The 15,131-nt window shown below is 48.5% G+C and overlaps 1 protein-coding gene across 5 annotated transcripts in view; it reads right to left on the bottom strand.

The window, feature by feature from the left end:
• The window catches only part of HIVEP3 (HIVEP zinc finger 3), a 261,957-nt gene that overhangs the window by 141,577 nt on the left and 105,249 nt on the right, over positions 1 to 15,131 (bottom strand). The window lies entirely within an intron of this gene.

The raw sequence follows: 15,131 nt of genomic DNA, 5'->3' as shown, positions 1-15,131 counted from the left end.
AGACCCCGAATGGGAACCAGACCCCATCCTGACCCCATCAGAGCTGGACCACGCAGGTGGGCACAGACCCACAGCCATGTGACAGGGCAAGTGGCTCTCGGCATGGTCGGGAACCCTGGTTGCCCTCTAACCCCAGGGCCAATAGGGCTAAGCCTGAATAGAAATCCAAAAATCACAGCAGGTTATGGGTGGATGCTCAGGAAAAAAATATATAATCACTAAACTGAGTTTTGGCTTAAAACAGAACTAAAGAATAAGTTAATCTTATTGCTCTTTAGATACTCTTATTTTTCTTTATCTCTTATTACAGGCCTAAAGAATAACTTAGCCCTACTGTCTGATTAAATTCATTTTTCTTGTTGTGCAGGAGGAAATATCCAAAGACTCTGAGGATTTAATGGAGCTAACGCTGTTAGCCCATCCAGCAATTCTTCATAACATCTTCCTCACCATGCCTTCTGCTGCCAGCAATTAGATTAAATAATTTTAAATCTGCATCCTTATTAGTGGCTTCTCCTGAAAACGTGTTGGCACACGCATGCAGATGCACAGAAAACTCTGTACAATGCTGTTGCAAAAGCACACACAGATGCCATGGCAGGACAGGGCTGAATATGGACAGTCAGAATACATTATATTATTGTGACCAAAAAGCTAAAGGCACTGGTGAAACAAAAACACCCTACTTAATAATGCCAGACAAAGAAAAAAAAAAAAAAAAGAGAGAGAGAGGAAAAAAATATATATCTTCATCTTGCCGCTGTCTTGCAAAACAAAATTGTTCAAATTCAGCAAGTTACCCTTGCATGCAAAATTGCTACAAAAACAGTTTAAGAACCCATAGAGGTGGTGAGTAAATGTTGATTTTACACAACACCACGAGCATGGATCAATTAGTTCCCAAAGCACGTGCTATAAACAAACATCCTTTTTATCCTTTTTTTTTTTTTTTTTTTTTTTTTTTTTCTAAGTTCTGTTTAGGGACTTTGCTGTCCCTTTCTTAAACCTGAATTTACCTAAGGTTTCACAGGGACCTTGAAGGCCCAGGTCTGTTTCCATCCTGCTCTGTGCTTGCCCCCACTGAACCAGGACACCCCCCCTGTGCTCTCTCTTGACACACACACCCCAAGCTCCACGCTAGGGAACACAGAGGTGGCTGTGCCACCGTGCCCATGGGCACTCAGTGATACTACAGAGCCCCGTATCCCGGTCAGCTTCCTGAAGGGAAACTAGGAGACATCTCTGCCCCTCTCCCCATGATGCTCCCCTGCCAGGCTCCAGTGCAATCAGAGCCTGTCAAAAGACCCCATCCTGCATTATTTATACCCCTTCTTAAGCCCCTGTGCAGCTGTTTTCTTTCCTTCTTCCTTTTTTCCGTGCTGTGAGCAGTGGCATCCAGCAAGGGGGACAGTGCAGTCATCTTCCAGGGGAAGGAGACAGGTCCATCTCTCCATCTCTTCCCTGCCCTGCTTTGTTTCAGCCCTTTCTCACCCCCCAGAAGTGCAGGAATTGCATAGTAAATCTGATGAAGCAAATGAGGATCTTGAGGTCCCCAGGAGCAGCAGGGTGAGGACAGGGTGCACTGCCCCATCCTCCAGCGCACCTTCACCTGGGAGGTGCAACCCTACAGGGATGAGTGCCCCTGCTCAGCAGAACCTGCCTGACCCAGGTGTCAGAGGCCACTCAGATGGGAAGGAGGGTGGCACTGCCCACAAAAAGTCCCCTGCAACTGTCCCTCTGCCCCAAAGGACAGTGATACCGTGATATGTGCTTGATACCAGCATCAGGAAGCATGCCGTGGGCTCACTGCTCCCTGCACCACTCAGCCCCAGGTCAGCCTCCCCCAGACCCAAAGGCTGTAGGGCCATGCCCACGCACTGCTATCCTGGCAGATTCACCCTCCCAAGGAGCAGCAATGTGTAGGCCAGGCAAAGAAACAACCTAACATTGCCCCAATTGTTTCCAGCACCCTAATGAGCCAGTTCAACCCACGCTTGTACTGAGCTTGCAGCCCTGGTGAGGTTACGGGTACCCGCTCCATCCCGCTGGTGATCGATGCACTTAATTGCATGTCCATGAGTGCACGTGTGGGTCCCTGCAGGCATTGCTCAGGGAACGCACGGAAAATCTGGCTCTGGTACAGTGTTGCTCTATTTTACCTTCTTTACTGCTTGAAAAACATTTGGCCGTTGCTGAAGAGAGCCAGGCTAGACGCATACATTACAGCCCGCTCCAGAAATAGCACATGCTGGCTTGCACAATTTTTGCAGCTAAAAAGCTTCCTTTCAGCTCAGCAGCCTGTCCCCGGCCGTGGAGCAGCTCTAGAGAAGTCAAACCACGGCTCCGGGGCCTGCGGCTGGGGATGAATCATTTCAGGCAGGTTTCCTGACACTGAATGCAGGTGAACAAAGCGTGAGCAGGTTTGATTTCCTCTCCCTCAGTGCCAGTGCCCGGGTATCTTATGCAAAGTGTTTAATGAGCTAATTCGTACCTTGGAGAAGAAGCTGTATGTCAAAGCTGAGTTTAGAAAGCAGAGGTGTACGGATTTAATACCAGGCCTGGCAAAGAGCTACCAGTGTGCTGAGCAGGACCAACCTCACACAACCTGGGTATCACACAGCCGGGTCTCAAAGGCAGGTCCACCTGCAAAGCCAGCTCAGCCCAAGGATTTTCCTTGGTATCCACCACTTTGAGCAAAATACGATGGTTTCTGATGATATGGGCCAACCCCATCCACAAGATTGGTGCAGTTTGTGTTTTGGGTTGGATTCAGGCTGGTGAACTCTGGATAAAAAGCTCCTCATTTTCTGTTAGGGGCTGAGGCCTCCAGTCAGCCGTGAGAGGGAAAGGAGCAGAGTGGAAAGTAAAACCAGTTACTGGAACAGGGCACGGTTACATCCAATTCTGACCTTGCTGGAACCCCATCTCTGAATAGGGGCAAAAGATTCCCCATGGATCTCCAGGTACCGCCTGGTCTGTGATCATGTATGCAATCATCACTGATTGCCATCACCTACAGAATACAACGAAACAACTGCCAACATCCCAGTCCATGTCTACAGACCCCTTTTTGCAACACAAACCTACCAGAAGGGCTGACAAAACTGAATATCCCTCACAATAATCAAAACCCATGGTAGGTATCAGGAGCTATAAACCAGCCACTTGATTTGAACATGTGCACCACGTTCCTACACTCCATCCAAGATGCTCAGCACAGCATCACTGGCATACCCATGCCGCAGCACCTCCACAAGGCGTCCAGCACCTTGATGGATTCAGCTTGCATTGTGCTTTCGGACTGCACAGACCCATAGTGCCCACACCTCTACTTGTCTGGGACTGCCATACCTCCAGTTATCCAGTCACAGCTGGGTTTTGGACTATTGCATTTCTAGAAATCCACCAAAAATAGTCAAAGGATTTTTTTTCTTCCTCCATTCCCTCAACACAGCATCTGGGTGGAAAAAAAAAGATCTAGGGTATCCTAGACACAGGTGTGTGCACTGAGGCAATCGCAGGATCACAAGGATGTAAGGCTTCCCTTACATCATGGGCTTGAACTTGGAACACGACAATCCAACATAAGCTGTGCCCACTAAATCTAAACATGAAGAAATGCAGGGCACTTTTAGGAGTGACAGGACTTCCTAGAAGATCCTGATGTGCAGGGGTGGTGGTGAAGAGTGCCAGCACCCCTGCAGGGCAGGATGCGGTCCCAGCAGCAGGCTGGGTCACGAAGTGCACAGGAAGACCGAGCGCTGCCTACAAGGGGAAAGCAGAGCTCCCTCCCCTCCTCAGGGCTGGTTTTATAGGCAAGGCTTTCAAACACAGGCCAGCCGAAGAGCAGCACACAAGGACCATCGCACACGTGCACGTCTTGCAGAACACACGCGGATTGCTGTGCTTCTCCTGCTTTCCCCTTTCCCTGGGAGAAACCCCCTCTTTTTTTGGACAACAACACTGCTGAGGGTATCACTCAGAGAAAAAGGGGAAAATAGAGAGCACTAGTAGTATTCAGCCTGCTACAGGGGACAAACGCCGCTGACTAGCTATCACAAGTACCTCAGCTAGAGCCTACATCTGCAGGGAAGGGCTTCCCAAGGCCAATATGGGGTTTTGCTGCTCACATCCCCGGCTCTCAGCAGTGTCTGACTGCATTAGTTTGGGTTAGAGGCTGCAGGTCAAAATCTTCATCTGTGATTTACTGCTGCCTGTGACACCAGTGGCTTTACCGGTGGTGTTAAATAACTTCGATGCTCTGGGGACACCCAAGCCAGCAGGTTTTTTGATCCCTTACCACCACGCCACGTCAGGGCTGGCTGGGCTCTTTCAAACACCAGAGCAGCAGACAGAGCCTCGTGTGCCTCTCTTTTCCTAGTGAGGCATTACAGACTCTTTATATCATTAACCCAGACATTTTGCCTAGCACACTTGATTTAGAGCTTTTTTTTTTTTTTTTTTTTTCAGGAAGATTAAATAAATAAATAAACCCGAAGGCAGCTGTTTGCCTCCTGGATTGCAGTGAAACTTCGGTGCTTTGCAACCTGGAAAACAGAGTCCAACATTTTTTAAAAGTCCTGGCTGGTTGTTATAGCAACATATGCATGTGTGGATGTGTGTGCATGTAAAATAGACTCAGACCCAGGTTGTCACGGGCAACAGGAGTCAGCTTCGAAGTCGAACCAAACTTGCTGCCTTGCCTGGTGTCATGCGAACGCCGCAGCCAGCTCCGACGGGGCCGGGAGCCGGGAGCTGTCCCAATATCTCGCTGCCGGTGCCAGTTGCTGGCTGAGAGCTCAGTGCCGTCTCGCAGCTGATTCAGCTCCTTAAGAAGAGGGTAATTTTCTTTATCCTGTTTGCTTCCTCCTCCCTTGCAGGCTGCCACAGCACCTTAACCCAGCTGGGTAAGACAAGCTCATGGCTCCCTCCCAAACAGATGGCTGCAAGGAAGGTCCAAAAATAATCTAACCCATTTGCCTGTGCATTTTGAGCCTGCTTTGCTGATTGGCAGACCCTCCGGAGACCACCAGAAGAAGCAGATGGTCAAGACATGAGATCAGAGCTGGAGACGGAGATGTCAATCAATAGGTTGGAGTGCCAGGCTCGGGGACGTGGTCGGGAGCAGGCAGCTACAGCAGCACCACGCAGGCGAGGCTGCACGGTCCCATAAGGACAGCGTGTGAGTAATGAGGCTGGCTGCAAAGTCTGGTTTTTGATTTAAGAAAAAAAAATAGATAACAACACACATTTCACAGCCTTGTCATGCTACAAGAGTCAGCCCTTATAACGTTTTGCACCCCTGGAAGGCAGCTGATGTGCTGAGCCTCTGTCGATTTCCCCAGAAAACTCCCATGCAGAAGTAGGCAAAAAAATAATAGTGAAAGAGCAGTGATAATAGCCACTGCAGAAACAAGAGCAGGGGAAAATCTCAGGAAATCACAATTGTTGCAATTCCTCTGGTGCTGGTGGTAGGCTCTGTAATGAGCCTATTATTCTGTTATTATTCTGTTGTTGTTGTTTGTTTTTTTTAAATATATATGTATATATTCAATATGTCTTTCTGGGTCTTGGGCTACCACCTAGCTGCTCTGGTATTGCAGAACAGAACATCAAAAACAAGGCAACAGCAAAATTATCCCCTTCATCCCTTTGCACAAGTGTTTATCCCTTTGGCCAAATGTCTCAGGGTGATGCATTTCCACAGCATCCTTTGCACAGGGTTTTAACACAAAAAAAATCCAGTTTGGTCCAGAAGCCTCTTTTGGATGAGGGATGCAGGCTGCAAAATGCAGTCAAACTACTGCTTGTCCAGGTATTTAGTGACATGGTTTAGTGGAGGACTTCTTACTGTTAGGTCAGAGGTTGGACTCCGTGATCATGGAGGTCTCTTCCAACCTAGATGATTCCGTGATTCTGTGAATAAGCAACACGGTGACTGGAACACTGATGCCTTCAGTGAGGCTAAAGAAGACAAATCTACATTTCAGTTAAGTGTAAATAAATAAATAAATAAGGTGGGAGGGAATAAAAGTCTGCAAATAATTGATGGGTGTAAACACCAGATCGGAAAGAAATTATCTAGAAGGGGCACTTTGCCAATGGAGTAGGTTATGGAAAGAAGAGCTTAGCCTGAGTACTGCAAAAACATGCTACCAGAGAGAACAGACACCGTGGGGACTGGAACACCTCCTGAGGAAGGTGGTGGAAGACCCATTAGCGCATTCACCACGAAGCTGGGCAGAGCCCTGGAAAACACTCTGTGATGCTTTGCTGAGCACTGCCTCCTGGGACAAGGAGCGAACCCGATCTAGCATGCCTCCTCCTGCTCCCACGTCTGCATTGTAGCAACTCCAATCCCCGGCATACTCCTTTAGTTTTTAAATCCTCCTGATTTCTTCATTCATGTTCACTTCTACAGCAAATCCCTCTTCTAGCGAGAACATCATGTATGTCATCAACGACAGCAAACAAAACCTAAAGACATTATGTTCATATCCTCTATCCTGCTGTTTGGGATTTTTCTCCCCTTTCTCCAGGGACACAGCTTGCAGCAGCTTAGCAACTTTACTGCTATACTATAAGGTCCTACACCACCCCATAGAGCTGTATGAAGTATTAATGTCAGTGCCAAATAATTTCATTCTCTTTTGTGATTTACTTGCTGCATTTATTGTTGATGCAAAGTGCTGCGTTAACAAACTTGGGAACATAAAGCCTTTTTTGTTGTAAAATTTGTCTTTATGTAAAGCAAAAGCACCAGGAATCCTCTACACCACCCAACTCCTCTTACCAATGTTTCAGCATCATTCAAAAGGCACATGGGCTTTAGACAGATGTCTTTACCAAGAAAAAAAAAAAAAGAAAGAAAAAGAAAAAGAAAAAAAAAAAAGAAAAAAAAAAGAAAAAAAAAGAAAAAGAAAAAAAAAAAGGTGCCTGTGTGTAAGGAATGCCCAGGCATCCCACTCCAAAATCCCGGATGTTCACATCTGAAGCATCTGCACATGTGCCTGCAGAGCTGTTTGTAGGAACTGTTGCACACATTCACTGTGGCTGCTCGCAGATTTGGGGCCATGCATCCAGCCAGCCAGCCAGTGCCATGCCACGGCCAAGGCGCAGCTTTCCCCGCGGCTGGTGCAGCAGCCAGGGGACGGGGTCAGGTCAGAGGGGGCAGCACCGGCTCAGGTCTGGCTTAGATTTACAGCACGGGTCATGCCTGGCTATTCTGGGACATGCCGGGGGTGGCCGAAGAAGCAAAACAACACCGGCTCTCATTTCTGCCTGACACTTGCTGCTTTTAAGGGCTTACGCTCAGCCTCCCATAAAAGCAAATGCCCAAAGACCAAATGCATCGCGCAGCGCCTGAGAAGTTTGGACCCTCTAACCCCCCCCCCAGCCACACGCTTCTCGTTAGCAGCCAGAGCACTATTGCACACAGCTGAGCGGGTAATTTTAGCTGTCTGCGGAGTGCCAGGAGATGACAGCATCCCCGAGGGACCGGCGGAGGGAGGTCTGCTCGGAGGCCCCGCCACCACCCCGCTAACCGAGGTCCAGCAGCCGGGTGCATCCCCCCGCACCCAGCACCACGGCTCCTCCAGGCACCGGCAGCACTTCCAAAGACTCTTTACAAGTAAAGCTGCCATGAATGCAGACATTTGTTACCCCACAGCTTTATTTTTTAACCCGCAGTGCAATGTTACTGTAAGAAATTGAATACTTGAGCATTAAGTATGTGTTACAGTGCTGCCTTATACAGCAGCAAAGTGATTAATTAAAATTTACAAGAGCAATCCAAATGCCTAAACATGTTTCTTGGCGGCAGCTCCTGTAACCCACTGCCAATAACATCTCGAGCTAACGACAACCCCAAAGTCAACCTCTGGGAGCCATGAAGAGCCTCTCTGAGCTAAGCCAGTTGGTAACAGGAGAAGAACGACGAGATACGCAATTCTTCAGGAAAAACAAAGCACGTGAACACAGTAATGTCTGGGATGTTTGGCTCGCACTGGGAGTAGCCCTATCCCAAGTCACAAATCCTGGCCGAAGCCCAGTTTTGTTATATACAGCATTGAAAATGCCGTATAAAAGAGAGAAAGAGCCAAGTTCACATCCAGCACCACGATCCACGAGATGCTGAGCACTTCCAGCCAGTGCTGAGCCGTGCCAAACACTTTGCAAAATCAGAGGCTAAATGATTCCCTGGGAGAGTTTCTTCACAAAGCTCCAGAGGATGCAAATATTGATCACACTTCTTCCCCGCTACCCCCAAATCCGCCCACTGAATATAATCCAATAACTTGATACTTTGGGTAACCTTTGAAAACCTAAAATTGAAATTTCCCACAGGCAATCCTCAAGACTAAATTAGAGCCGAGGGGGTAAGACTGGGGTTAAAGCTGTTGATTTAAATGGAAAAAAACAGTCAGGAAAACATCACAGTCAACTGTGGCAGGTTTACAGAGGTGCAGCCCATCAGAGCCAGTCCAGTCACTGGAAACTGGTTGCATAAATCAAACAAATGAGAGTGGAGAGACTCTTTAAAGTCCACTCTTACTGTTTTATTCTCGTAACAACAGGTTTCACTTGCAGCATGTAAATAAATGCAAAACTTTTAGTGTGCTGAACTCAGCTACGCTGGCTGCTAGAGAAACTCCTTTTTATTTCATTATCATCATTAAACAGTCATTGTTTTGAAAGTACACCAGTTGCTTACTGGTAATGATTTCACTGCCATGAAATAAACCTTGCAACGATGACTGCAAATCTTACTCATGGAAACACAGCTCATTTGTAACTTTACCTTAGACACTTAAATTAGTACGGATCAACTCTGTCCTACTGGAATAATAATTTCAGCAGCAGTGTCAAAAAGCAAATGAAAAATAAAATGCCTTACTCCATGTAAAAATAATTGTGCTGTCCAACCGCTTCTCTAAAGAGCCCTCTTAGCTTTCCCCCCTCCAACTGGAAATTTGTCATGGCACAAGTCCTGCACTCGGGAAGGAGATCTTTACAGCTCCCATGAACATTCACTCTGCTGCGCCAAGTTACACACACCTGAAAATCGTCATCTGCACTTACTTGGGGCTCAAGTCTCTGGTCCCTCCCGTGCACTGAACACTGGGCTCCAAATCCCTCCGCAGCCCCCATGCCTGGTTGTGGTGCCCCTGCCCTGCTCCCCAGAATCGCAGCAGCCCCTTGGGAAAGGAACGTGCTGGGCTGTGGGAGCACTCCTACAGTCCTCGAGTCCCTGTTATTTTAGTGACCCATGACAATGCCATGGTTTCTGGTGTTTATAAGCTGGAGCAATGGCTCCTATTGATCTTAAGAGCCAGGCAAATATAATTCAAAACTCGAAACTCGTACAAATAAGATAGTGGAGAAGTTGCATAAGGACAGCTGGGAACTGAACCCAGGACTGACTCAGTATGGCAAATCTCCCCAGCCAGACACATCCTGCTTGTCACAGGTTGTGCTACCCTCCCTGCTGGACCACCTCTCCAAAAGGAGTCCTGATTTTTTTATTTTTATTTTTTTTAACCAGTGTGCTGGGAATGAGCTGTTTAAGCTAATTAGCAACTCTGACCTGCGTTCCCCTGTAAACTGCTCCCAGAAAGACCAGCTCACGCGGAGGGGACCTGCTGGTGCAACCAGTTAGTGCGAGCAGGAAAGGGCAGGTTCCCGCTCCTGCAGCGCTGCTTCTGTTTGCTTTTTCTTAAAATCATCGGAAGCGAGAGACAAGCTTTAATTAAAGAATGTTTATTTGCAAAGTTGAGAAATGCCAAAATTACAGCTGGCTCTACAAGCTTAATTTGTTCCATTGTGTGTATGAGCAGGGTTTTATTCAGATGAAGAGGTACCTTTTTTTTTTTAATTTTATTTTTCCTTTTTTATTTTTCCTTTTTTATTTTTTCTTTTTCTTTTTTATTATTAAGTTTTTGCAAGTTTTACAGGACTTCTGCCTCGCTGTGTTCCTGCATGGCCAGTGAACAGGGTGGAGCAAGCCAAGAGACCAAAGCTAGCGCTATGTGATATCAGACAAGGCTGACCTATTACCTATAATATCTTAATGTTCTCTTCATGCAATCGCACTTAAATCGTCAGATAATCCAATTCAGATGGGAATAGTTCTCCTCCCGAGCCACAGTTCATTGTCCTTAAAAGCACCAAACCCGGGGCTGGTCAGGGAGAGGACCGCCAGTGACCGCCAGCTGCGCTGTTACATGGTTGTCAGGCTTTTTCCCTGCTAAGTCTTTAACCCTTCAGACTGACCATTGCATTAAAGTCTAGCATGGCCACTAATTTAGCAGAATCATCAGCTGCCCAGAGCTCAGATTTTGTCCCTAACCTCCGTATTCTGTAGCAGCCTGGCTGCGCAAGCGCAGATGCGGAGATGTGACTAAGAGCATGACATAAGTCCTATTACTTGGGTGTCGACACTTACAGAATTTGTCTATCTATAGCTTCAAAGTCACCTATGATGTTACTAAGCATCTGCATGTCTAAACTTACAGCGGTTTTCACCACGTTTTTGCACATTGTTTCTTGAAACAAGTAGAAAAGCAGCTGCAAATGGGGGTGCACCTGGAACAGGAGACCCTTAAGTAGCAGTGCAGGACATGATGGTGACAATACAGGTAAAACCAGTGCCTTTTGGCTTCTCTGCAGGTGGTAAAAAAGGGATAAAAACAGAAACAAAACCCGATGTGTTAATTTTAGTCTTTAGAAAATGGAGACATGTAGGCTGGGAGCACACAAAGGGGCACACTGCCAGAGCAGGCAGGAGGGCAGAGGGGCTTGGGGTCGGGGAGAGGGGATGCTGTGACCCAGAAGGGACACCAGAGCTGGAGGAGCAGCTCCCTGTCCTGGAAGGACCTGGAAGGAAACCCTCACAAAGGACGGTAAGAGCCATCCTGAGGAGCTTCAGGTATTTCTGGTTTTGCCTTGATCTTGTGATACGAGTGGTGCAGATAACCTTCTGCAAAGTCCTCCCCTTTCCTTTCCTTCAGTTTTTTCCCTGAAGGCCTGAACAAGAAACTAAAATACCTGGAGGAAGGGAGCTCTGGAAACCCCAGCCTTTAACTACCTGGTCCCAGGGGAGGCTGGGCAAAGTGGGTGTCCAGTCCTCACCCAGCCTTCTCCTGTGGGAAGCAGGCAGACTCAGGGGAGCTCATATTCAACACCTGTCTGGGTCCAGACACTGCAGCCTGATAAAGAGCTGGGCAAAGAAACCTTTATGAAAGTAAACAGGAGCGGAAATTAACTTGCATTAATCTCTAAATAGTTAAACAAATATATTTATTCCACGTTGATGGTTCATAAATGCTCACTTACAAAAGTGACATTTGCCCTGAGGATGCTGGAGTGTTTCACACACTAAAAACCTCTCTCTGTCTACCCTGCCCTGTGTCAATCTGATCCTCCCGTGCTCAATTACTGCTTTTCAGCTCCACACTCTCAACATACCCATTTTAGTTTATCACAATGGTGATTTTCCTTGTCTTGGTGTTTAGGAGAAGATCAGTCTTCCCAGAACAGCTTGGGTTGGAAGAGACCTTACAGAACATCTGGCTCTGACCTCCCTGGGCAGGAACACCTCTGACCAGATCAGCTTGCTCCAAAACCTCTGAAAAGCCTCCAGTTCCTCCCCAGTACCCCCAGCACCCAGGGAAGCCCCCCTCTGCTCCAGGCAGGCTCCAGGACTGGTTCCTGTGGCTGCTGCCTGCCCCTTGCAGGGCACTGGCAGGTAGGAGAGCTGCCTTGTATTTATCACTCCCTTACGGGTACAAGGGCACCATGTCAGGAGACCCATTTAAGCTCTATTATAACTCCTTTTGACTGACAGGCAGAGAGTAATGAGTGTCATTGCCTGAGGAAGGCCAGACGTAAAGGAAGCTCTAAATAGACCTGTCAGAGAGATGCTAAAGAGACTAATACATCAACTAAATCAGCACCCGATACATAAAAATCTTTTAATCTACCAGTGTTTCGATTTTAAATGTTTACCAAGGCCCAGCATCAATACTGTTGCATAGGTAGTACTCTTTTTCCTTTATAAATAATTGTAATGACCCTTCTAAGTATATGTCTGGATTTCTTTTCATGAAAAACAAGAAAAAGAGGAGGAGAAAAGGAGCGGCAGGCTGCCAGGGATCCAAATGCTTCAGTAGCTGACAAAAGACAAGAGAATTTGGGCTGATTTTTTTTTTTTTTCCTTTGGAATGATGAATTCACAAGTTGTTATGGGAACTAGCAGCACAGATGATGCCCCAAAGGAGCACTGAAGAATGCCTATAGGATCTGGAGGGATAATAATGTAACACAGACGTCTGTAATATGCGTGGCCTTCACCAAAACTGTATGACAATTTGTAACCTAATACTCACAGCACACGGTCTGTGTGCCAGCATGAACCCAGAGCCCATGCAACACATCAGACCCAAACTATGTGGCTGGAGTCCTTGCTGGGGCAGCTCTGGCCCTCTCCCAGCCCTCCTGGCCATCAGGAGAGCATCCATCCTTGTTTGTTTATTTACTTTGACAACACATTAATTTTCCTTCGCGCTACCTCACATTTTCCAGGACCTCTGTGCTTGCACACTACTGTATCGCCGGGGAGGGAGGAGGGAGGAGAGCTGGCACCCGCACAAGCACGTGTCGGAGATTTGAGCAGCAAGGGAGACCCGGGGGTCAGGTTTTATCTCTGCAGAAGGCAGCCGAGGCTACCAGCTCTGCACAGACAACACGTGCACCTCTCCTTCCAGCTTCCTTTCAGGCGACAGGAGGGGAGGTGGGAGATGGGCTCAGACCCTCTGCCCCCACTCCTGAATGCCCCAAGAGCAAGGGGTGCTCGGCTGTGTCCCATAGCCAGACCTGCTGTGGTGCCCACAGATGGCTTGCAGATGCTCATCCCATCCTGGAGGTGGACAAGGGCTTTTGCTGCTCCTGTCCCAGCTCCGCACACCCACAAGCCTGCTAGAAGTGTCAGGCAGGCTGACAGTCCCCCAGCACAGAGCAAGCAAAGGCCCTTGGGTTGCTTTCCAAATGGGAAAACTTAATTTATGAACACCTTCGTGCCCATTTCCATTTAAAGGAGAGTTACAGCACAGGCTGTAAGGAAGAGCAGAGCTCATACTACATGGATCACATCTAAACCTAGGGGTTAACTGTTGGTTAGTTGTATCTGTGAGTGATACATAAATCTAGCCAAACCTGGAACTGCAGCAATCGTGCAAGGTCTCAGCCTCAGACAGTGTCTGTAGAACATATCACAGCAGATACTGCTGGCCATATCAGGAGTACTCTCCAGTGACCCAGATGGTCCCAACAGCTTGCTGAAAGCACCACAGCCATGCAGCATCCTTGGGACAACCCGCTGTGGGAGCCCACCACAGACAGGCCACGGTAACTTGGGGCTTCCAGAGCAAAAGCGACATGTGCATGGCTTGACAAGCACTCAGCATGCAAACTGTTGCCATGGAAGATGCAGGATCCCAGCAGGAGTGCTGAGATGTTACTGAGCTCTGTGAAAAGCCCTGATAAGAAGTGCTACCAGCAACTCAAACCCACCAGCACAGCCCTCAGCTTGTCCCCGTGCTTTGTAACTAGCTTACAAGATATCCTGAATCTATAGGAAAATGCTAAAAGAGGTGTTCAAAAGAAGAGCGGGACAGAGTCCCAGCTCACTGCCACCTGCATTTGCTCGGTACTGATACCTATGAGATGGGAATTGTTCAGCAACTGGGCTCTGTTTGCAGGTCTCCGTGGGGCTGCGGTCTGGCGATAAGGACAAACCTCACCGTGCCTCCCCCGAAGCTGCCACTCACGTCTGGACGGAAGTCCAGCAGCGCTGCCAAGGCACCTCGCAACCCGCCTTCCACAACCTCCTCTTTGCTGAGCTGTTCATGCAAATGCCTACAAGTCTCCTGACAGCATGCCAGGCTGGGGCCGGCCGCGTTCCCCCAGCCCATGCGTGGCCGGGCAGGGGCAGCCCGCAGGGAGCCGCGGCACCAACCCGCCCTCCGCGTCCCACACCTGCAGCGGGGCCTGCCCAGAACACGCTCTCCGGATTTATGCCCGGAGTGTATTTATACACAGGCTATAAATAAAGCGCGTGGCTTGCCAGTCAGCCCCACTCCGGCGTTCACCTCTTCCTTTCACCTGCCCACTGGAGTCCATCAGCCCGTGCTGTTTTTCCAGCTGCCCTTTCAGTCTGTGCCAGGAGAGGGCTCTTGGTGTCCTTCTCCTTTGTAACCTTCAGCACACCAAAAGTTGTCGACTGCATCAAATGGGCACAAAAGGAAACATTCTCTGCACCAGAAGCTTGCAGAAGCCACTCTAGGGAGCCCCATTACTTGTACAGAGGACAGAATAATTGGTGATTTTCTCTGTGTGCGCTGAAAGACCTTTCCTGAAACTTCTGAAAGTTGGGGGAACCAGAGAACTGAGGGGTTTTAACACAGTACCTGCAGTTTGCATTTATCTAGTGATTTTCTGGAACCTCTTGCCAAATGTCTGGCTGTGCTCTTCCAGAAGGTAATAAAAAGCCTGCACCATGCCTCCTCTGCAGAACTACTTAATGGGGTTGGGAGGTTTGCTCTCAATTTCATATCAACTCCAAGCAAGAAGCGTGCACGTTCTCAGTATGTGTTGCACTTTCCTCTTTGTCCAAGCCACCAAGCCCTGCTCCGCCCTCCACCCACAGACCCAGCTCTCCCCTAAAATCTCCTGCACTGCCCATGGCTGGGTGCACTTCGGGCTGCCCTCCCCTCAGCCTCATCTTCCTCCCCAATGTGCCCCCTCCCGCGCAGCTCAGCCAAAAATCCCCAGCCTTCCCCCTGCGTTGCACCACCATAACCCGCCTGGCTCACAGCTCCACTGCCCTTTCACACGTGCTCTCCACCGCTTGTGTTTCAGTCCCTCCAGTTCCCCAGAAAGAAAAAAAAAGAGGAAAAAATGACTGGGGGGCAGAGCCCTTTCCAGATGGGGTTCACAGATGTTACAAATTGTCCCCACCCCTCCTGCCTTCAACAAAAGCTTGAGGAAACTTGGCAGAGCACAGGTATCACCTATAAACTACAGCCTGTGGGGTGGGAACCATCCCAGACCGGGAGGCTTCCTCCACCACGTGA

This window comes from Aythya marila, assembly GCF_965140915.1.
Source record: "Aythya marila genome assembly, chromosome: 22".
Lineage (NCBI taxonomy): Eukaryota > Metazoa > Chordata > Aves > Anseriformes > Anatidae > Aythya > Aythya marila.
The sequence above is the reverse complement of the archived record's forward strand: the minus strand, read 5'-3'. Positions and strand labels throughout refer to the sequence as shown.